This window comes from Rhinolophus ferrumequinum, chromosome 20 (assembly GCF_004115265.2).
Source record: "Rhinolophus ferrumequinum isolate MPI-CBG mRhiFer1 chromosome 20, mRhiFer1_v1.p, whole genome shotgun sequence".
In the NCBI taxonomy this organism is placed as follows: Eukaryota; Metazoa; Chordata; class Mammalia; order Chiroptera; family Rhinolophidae; genus Rhinolophus; species Rhinolophus ferrumequinum.
In genome coordinates, this window is record NC_046303.1 from 11,545,027 (window position 1) to 11,553,269 (window position 8,243).

Sequence of the window (8,243 nt, forward strand, 5' to 3'; positions counted from 1 at the left end):
CCCCTCTTCCCACCCCACTTCCTCCCAGATGCATTCAGTCACTGACTCAGCAAACACCAGTAAATGCCTGTTCTGAGCCAGGTACAAGGCCCCGTGCTGGGGTCAAGAGGTGAAAGGGACACAGCCCGGGCTCTGGGCCCCAACAGAAGGGAAGCACTGGGAGAAGAACAAAGAAGCCAGCCATGGCCCCTTCCCACCGCAGACCTGAGCTAGGCGAGGGGAAGAAAGGGCTGTGAAATCAGTTTCCGAGTTTTAAGTAACTAGGATTGTGCAGAAACAACATGGGACCTGTCTGAGTTTTCATCAAATAAAGCACAAGACTTCCCCAACAAGACATTTTAAAGGAGCTGCGGGATACAAGACTAAATCTGTTTTCAACAGACCCAAGGCCTGGTTGCTCAACATACACGTAAAGCCCCGAGACCGGTGCCTGTTCCAATCAACGTGAGCTAAAAGATCATCATCCCAGGCCCTCTCGGTCCCAATGGACCTCTCGGGACCTCAATGGAACAAGGCGCTTAGCATGTGCTCCCAGCAGCACGTGCGTTCTGGGGTTGTCCTTCTGTTTATCTACCCTGGAGTTCCTCCCTCTGCAGCCCTGCCACAAATCCATTCAGGGTGTTGGCCAGGCAGGTCTGTATCTTACCTGAGCCCCAGTGCCTCTATCTGCAGCAGGACGAGGCAAACGAGATCCTTTCTGCAGTCTTAGCCCATTTTAACTGTTCAGGTATTAGCAGGGGCCCCCTTGCCTGTGATCCTGAGAAGGAATAAGTGTAGGTGGGCACAAGACTATATAGTGAGTCAAAAGGTAACGTTCAGGAGGACATTTCATATATTCTGGATTTCTGGCTTCTCCTGAGCAATTGAGCCAATATGTCCACATGGCAACAGTTGGGGTGGGTAGGAGCAGTGCCCACCACCCAAAAAAAAGCTCTCCGTTTGACCACAGTCCCCTACTCCATATCACCCCCCATTCCTAATGCCAGCTGCCATTTATCATGGGGCATGTGCTGTTGTTTTAGTAGAAAAGGATTTCTTTGTCACTGTGTCACTGTCCAAAGTGGAAAATTGAGCTGGAGGGACATACGTTTTCAGAGACCATAGCAAAGGGAGATGAAAGGGAAAAAGGAATCCTTGGAAAGATGCTCAGCCACCAAATGCTGGTCCTGTGCTCTTATGTGACTTCTGACCTGAGACTTACAGCCGGTCCGGTTCCGTGAGTGTTTTCAGGCTTCGCCAGGGACTCCCTGGCTGCTGCCTTAACAGGAGTGAGGGGTCAGCATGAGCCCCCAGCCCCTGGGTATTTCTCTGGGGGGCTCTGCATCCCCCTTCCTCACTCACACTAAGACATTCTTCTCTAGACCCAGAACCTCAGGTCGCAGCAGGGGAGGCACATGTCTCCCCAGAAGGAAGAAGACTCGCATGGTGCCAAAGCCAGCATGGAGCCAGCCTGGACAGGAGACGTGGGGACCCCACTGGGCCTTCCTGAGCTGGGGGCCTTTCTCTCAACCCTCAGTCTTCATCTTCTGCAGATCCCCACTTAGAGAACCAGCTGACAGTGGAATAAATTCACCTCCCCCCCAGGCCCTCTTCCTCTGCTGGAGTTGCCATGACAACCAGAGTTCACCCTCTATGCCAAAAACAACAACAAAAGCTCCACCTTCAGCTATGAGGAAAGGGGGCAATGGAAGGCACGTGGTCCAACGCTCTACCTTCTTCCACAGCCCCCAAAAGAAGTGTGCAGCTGGGAACTGAGAAATCTGCAGCAGGCCAGAGGCGAGGAGGATAGGGCGGCAATGGTCTGGAGGGATTTTCCCTTTTCCTTTGTTTTCCATACACTCACGCACAGCTCACTCCTGTCCCAGCAGTACCCACACATCCATCTAGTGGGCAGATGACAGAGGGAGGCAGTACAGGGGCTCAGACACCAGCTGTAGCCCTCGGTTCAGAAGGAGCCCGGCCTCCCAGTCTCTGCCTGGCCCATGCTGTGTGACCTCAGACAAAAACATTTCCCTGTCTGGTGCCCTGAATCCTCAGGCGCTGGCCTCTACATGCCCAGCTCTTCATCACTAAAAGCCAACTCAAGGAGTCGGAATCTCATTCACACTGAGGTGTAAGTGACTGAGAAGGCTTTAAGCAGGATGTGAGATTTTTAGCAGCATGGCTTTACCCTGAGGCGTGAAAAATGGAAAGGACAGTTCCAGAATGACAGCTGGGGAAGAGATATGGCAAGCGGACCCTCCAGGTGGGAACAGGAGGCTCTAAGGAGCATGTCTCCAAAAAAGAAGAAAAAAGAAAGAAAGGAAACGTGACTTTGCAGACTACCTGAGGTGGCTGACAGAATTGAGAGCATGTTTAGGTTTTGTTGCAGAGTTTGGGAAGAATTCATGGTAGGTACATGAAAAATAAGTAAGTAAGAAACAAACAAAAATTAGTAACGTCAGAAAACAACAAGCCCTACAGATGCCACTTCTGAAACTTCTCTCAGGTGTTTCCTTCCACTCTTCCTGGATTCCGAAGGTCAGTAGCCCCCACTCAGGCAGGGTTTGGGATTCTTCTCAGGAAACCTGGACAAGCCCATCTGGAAAAATAAGCAAACTCGGGTTGGGTGCCCTCACCCCCGCAACAAGGAGGCAGGCTGCCATCTGACCATCTCCAGGAAAGCCCATCAATAGCCCGAGACCAGACAGACAGTCTGCATTTGAGGGGCTCTCTTAGTCCCATGTTTCCCCAAAAATAAGACCGGGTCTTATATTAATTATTGCTCCAAAAGACACATTAGGGCTTATGTTCAGGGGACGTCATCCTGAAAAATCATGCTGGGGCTTATTTTCCGATTAGGTCTTATTTTCAGGGAAACATGGTACAAATGGGCAGATGAGGATCACCACACATTTGAAGAAAAAAAAAAAAAGGACATTAAAGGTCAAAGTCCAAACAAAGAAAACACAAGGTCAAACTACAAAAAAAGACAATAGAGACAATGAAAGGAACAGAAGAAAACCTCAATGACAACACTAATGATAACATTTTTAGTGAAAAACAATCACATCCAGACACAAGGAAGTTTTGAAAAAGGAACAGAGAACAAATACGAGCTCTGAGAAATTAAAATAAGAAAAGCATAGGGCAACTGGATGGCTCAGATGGTTAGAGCGCAAGCTCTGAACAACAGGGTTGCTGGTTCGATTCTCACATGGGATGGTGGGCTGTGCCCCCTGCAACTAAAGATTGAAAACGGCGACTTGACTTGGAGCTGAGCTGCGCCCTCCACAACTAGATTGAAGGACAACGAGTTGGAGCTGATGGGCCCTGGAGAAACACAGTGCTCCCTAATATTCCGCAATAAAAAAATTTTTTTTTAATTATAAAATAAGTAAATAAAATACGAAAAGTATAAAATTTAAAAATCAATAAAAGGGTGGAAGATAAAATGTAAGGAATCCATTGAAGAAAAGAAAATTTTAAAAAGAGAATGTAGGAAAAAAATATTACAACAAAGAATTAGAGCTCCATTTTAGGAAGTCCAACATCTGTGTAAAGAAAATTCAAACCCAGCAATCCCTCTCCTGGGTATCTACCCAAAAAAATCTGAAAACATTTATCCATAAAGACATGCGTGCTCCAATGTTCATTGCAGCTTTATTACGGTGGCCAAGACATGGAAACAACCAAAATGTCCTTCAATAGATGAGTGGATAAAGAAGTTGTGGTATATATACACAGTGGAATACTATTCGGTGGTAAGTAAAGATGAAATAGGACCATTTGTGACAACATGGATGGATCTTGAGATTATAATGCTAAGCGAAATAAGTCAGACAGAAAAAGTAGAGAACCATATGATTTCACTGATATGTGGTATATAAAACTGAAAGCAACAAAAGAACAAGACAAACAAATGAAGGAAAAAAACTCATAGATATAAACAATAGTTTAGGGGTTACCAGAGGGTAAAGGGGGAGGGGGGTTCTAAAAAGGGTAAATGGGGTCTAATATATGGTGATGGAAAGAGAACTGACTCTGGGTGGTGAACACATGATGTGAGATATAGATAATGTATTACAGAATTGTACACCTGAAATCTATGTAACTTTACTAACAATTGTCACCCCGATAAACTTTAATTAAAAAAAAAAATTCAATCGCTTCTCGGCCTTTTAGCTAAGATCAAGTGTAAAAAAAAAAAAATTCAAGAAAGTGAAGACAGAAAATGGAGACGAAGAAATGATCAAAGAAATTATACATAAAAACTTACCAGAATGGAAGGACATGAATTTCCAGAATAAAAAGATCCACCCAGTGCCCAGCCCAATGGATGATAAAAAAAAAGAAAAAGAAAAAAAAGAAAATCATGCACAAGAAGATTAAGCAAGGTCATGAAGAGACCTTAGGAGCTTCCAAGTGACAGAGCAGGTCACAGGAGATCAGGAGTCAGAATGGCAATGGTTACTATACTCTCCAGCAACCCTGGAAGTTAGAAGACAATGGGCAATACTTCTCTGGAGAAAATATTTTCAATCTAGAAATCCATGCTCTCAGAAACCATCAACCAAGTGTGAGGATAGATTAAAAATATAAAAGCACTGAAAGTTTTGCTTCCCATGCCCCCTTTCTCAGGAAACTATTGGAGGATTCATGCCACCAACACAGGGAAAGAAAGCCAGAAAGGTAAAGAAAAGAGATTCCAGAAAGGAGAACGTGAATATAGAAGGTATGTGTCAGCATGAAGGTGAAGCACGTCCTCAGAGGACAGCTGGGTATCAGGCCCAGCGAGCAATGAGTCCAGATCAAATCAAGAGCATCAAGGGGAAAATGAAACTGATGTATCTGATTGCGTGGAAACTACTATTGATAGGCGAGTGGCAGAGATGTCAAATGCTTAGAAAAGACTAGCAATAGATATTAGACATCAGGTAAATAAAAAAGGTGTTTATTAACTCTAGAAAAAAAAGAAGAGTTATATAAAAAAAGAATGCAGTTATAATGTACAAATGGGCTCAGCAGTGCTTTTGTTCAATTGGAAAATAATATCTGGGGATATCGGAAGGACGGAAGGGAAAGAAAGCAGATGGAGATGGGCGATTTAAGTCTTTATTTACTATGGCAGGAAGTCAAAAGCTAAGGCCAAAAATTGATAAATCAAAAAATACTGTGTAAGTATATTAAATGAAGCAGAGGATCCAACCAGCGATGTAGAAGACAAGGTAGCAGAAAACACCCAACCAGAACAGCAAAAAGAAAAAGGAATCCAAAAAATTGAGGAGGGTTTCGGGGGTCTCTGGGACAACATGAAGTGTACCAACATTTGCATTATAGGGGTACCAGAAGGAGAAGAGAGAGAGCAAGGAATTGAAAACCTATTTGAAGAAATAATGACAGAAAACTTCCCTAACCTGGTGAAGGAAATGGACATACAAGCCCAGGAAGCACAGAGAGTCCCAAACAAGACGAACCCAAAGAGCTGCACACCAAGACACATTATAATTAAAATGCCAAAGGTCAAAGATGAAGAGAGAATCTTAAAAGCAGCAAGAGAAAAGCAGTTAGTTACCTACAAGGGAACCCCCATAAGACTGTCAGCTGATTTCTCAACAGAAACTTAACATGGCAGAAGGAAGTGGCAGGAAATATTCCAAACGATGTAAAGCAACGACATACATCCAAGATTGCTCTACCCAGCGAGGCTGTCATTTAAAATCGAAGGACAGATAAGGAGCTTCCCAGTCAAGAAAAAGCTGAAGGAGTTCATCATCACCAAACCAGTATTACAATGAATCTTAGAGGGACTTCTTTAAGATGGGAGGGAGGTTAAGAAGGGGTGAAAGGGGAAGGGATTAAGAAGTACAAACTGGTTGTTATACAGTCGTCTGGGGATGTAGGTTATAGCATAAGGAATATAGTCAACAATATTGTAATAACTAGGTATGGTGCCACATAGGTACTAGACCTATCAGGGTGATAGATGGGAATGGGGTGGGGTCAGGGTGGAAAAGGTGAAGGCATTAAGAAATATAAATTGAGGGGCGGACGGGTGGCTCAGTTGGTTAGAGCGCAAGCTCTGGGCAACGGGGCTGCAGGTTCGATTCCCACATGGGCCAGTGAGCTGCGCCCTCCACAACTAGAATGAACTCAATGAGCTGCCGCTGAGCTCCCGGGTGGCCAGATGGCTCAGGTGGTTGGAGCACGGGCTCTCAACCACAAGGTTGCCAGTTCGACTCCTTGATTCCCACAAGGGATGGCTCAGTTGGTTGGAGCGCAGGCTTTCAACCACAAGGTTGCTGGTTTGACTCCCGCAAGGGATGGTGGGCTGCGCCCCCTGCAACTAGCAACGGCAACTGGACCTGGAGCTGAGCTACACCCTCCACAACTAAGACTGAAAGGACAACAGCTTGACTTGGAAAAGTCCTGGAAGTACCCAGTGTTCCCCAATAAAGTCCTGTTCCCCTTCCCCAATAAAATCTTTAAAAAAAAAAAAAAAAAGAAAGAAATATAAATTGGTAGTTAATACAGTATGAGGCATATAATCAACAATGTTGTAAAGATCATGTAAGGTGCCAGATGGGCACTGGACTTATCAGGGGGATCACATCACAGACTGTGTAGATGCCTGACCAATGTGCTATATATATACCTGAGGCTGAAGTAGAATAATATTGAATGTCAACTATAACTAAGTATATAGGTATATACAGTCACGGGATGTGGAGTGCAGCATAGGGAAGGTAGTTGATGGTACTGTAACAGCTATATACGATGTCAGAGGGGTAGTAGCTTGGGGGGTGGGTTATCACTTTATGAGGGGTTTAAATGTCTATTACGTTGCTTTGTATAACCTGAAACTAATAAAATAAATAAATAAATAAATACCGTGTAGGCATATATTTAGAAAAATGTAGCTAAATACAGGATGAAACACCCAAAAGAACTAAGGTTGATTAGAGCCAAGAGCTGTTGCTGAACTTGGAGGAAGGTGGATCAGAGATTGGTACCTTTCATTCTACACCTTCTAGTATAATTTAACCTTGATTATGTGCTGGTGTGATTTTGACTTCCCGAAGTACAATTTGTTTTTTGTTTTTTCATTCAATCCTTGTATCTCCATGACCCAACCTGGCACATAGTAGGTTCTCTGGCACATGTGTGCTTATGGAATGAATAGAGGGAGAGCTCCCGGAGCTGTAAGGGCTTCCTTCCTGTGAGAGGGAGAAGAAAGGAAGGGGGTTCTGCACAGGACTTGGGCAAGCAGAGAGAAGGACCCTGGTTATCCGGAGAGGAAACAGGGGAGCCAAGGGGTCCTCAGAGAATGAACAAGTGCATCTCTCGTATTGTTTAGTCCTTCTAGGAGTTTCTGAATTCTAAAAGTGAGCCCACAGAGAACGCCCCAAAGGAGTGAGGGTGGGAAAGCACCACTTCCGTTTCCTTGGCAGGTGGGGCCTCCTTTGTTCATCGGGATCACATAGCCTCCCACTCCGTTCCTCTCTGCAAAGCTCACACCTGCATCTGTTATTATACTTCTTCCCAAGCGGGAGTCTCCAAGCCCCTGCACAGCAGAACAGCCTGCAGAGCTTGCCCCCGGTCGCATCTGTCTGGAGCCCCTTCCTAGACAGTCTGACTCTTCTGATCTGGGTGAGGGGCCCGAGCTTCCGGGCTGGAACTAGGGGGAGGCCAGTAAGGCACTGATTTGCAGGGGCAGGTCCTGTCTTCATTTCAAACTGTGATACTGTGTGCATCGTAGATTTCTAAATTACTTGAATGTTTTAAAATATGGCATTAAAAGATTATTTATCTTGATTACTGAGTTTAGAGTGCCTCTGAATTCGGCACCCCGGTGAGTGCCTCACTCGCCTCACCCTAGTTCTGGGCCTGGAATCAGCATTGTTGGTTTCACACCTTGCCTTGGGCTGAAACACGGGGCGTCGTCATTGCTCTTGAAGCCTCCTCGGAAGTGGAACAGGGCTTCCCACGGCCCTAGAGACCCTGCTCAGGGAGGACAGGCTGTACGTCAGGGCCGTCCTGGTTCTGGGCACCTTGCAGAGAAGACCCCGCAGCAGTCTGCCTGTCCTGGCTCCCTCTGCTTCCTGGGGGACAGCCTCAAGATGAGCATGGTGACGCTGTTGCCCCTGGTGTGTGCCGGGAAATTTCTAGGGAGGGAAAACCGACATCTGTGCAACCTTTTTTTGGAAGAGCCATCCAAACACAGAACACCTGACACAGAACCCTTCGATTTTCTGAGGGAGTAA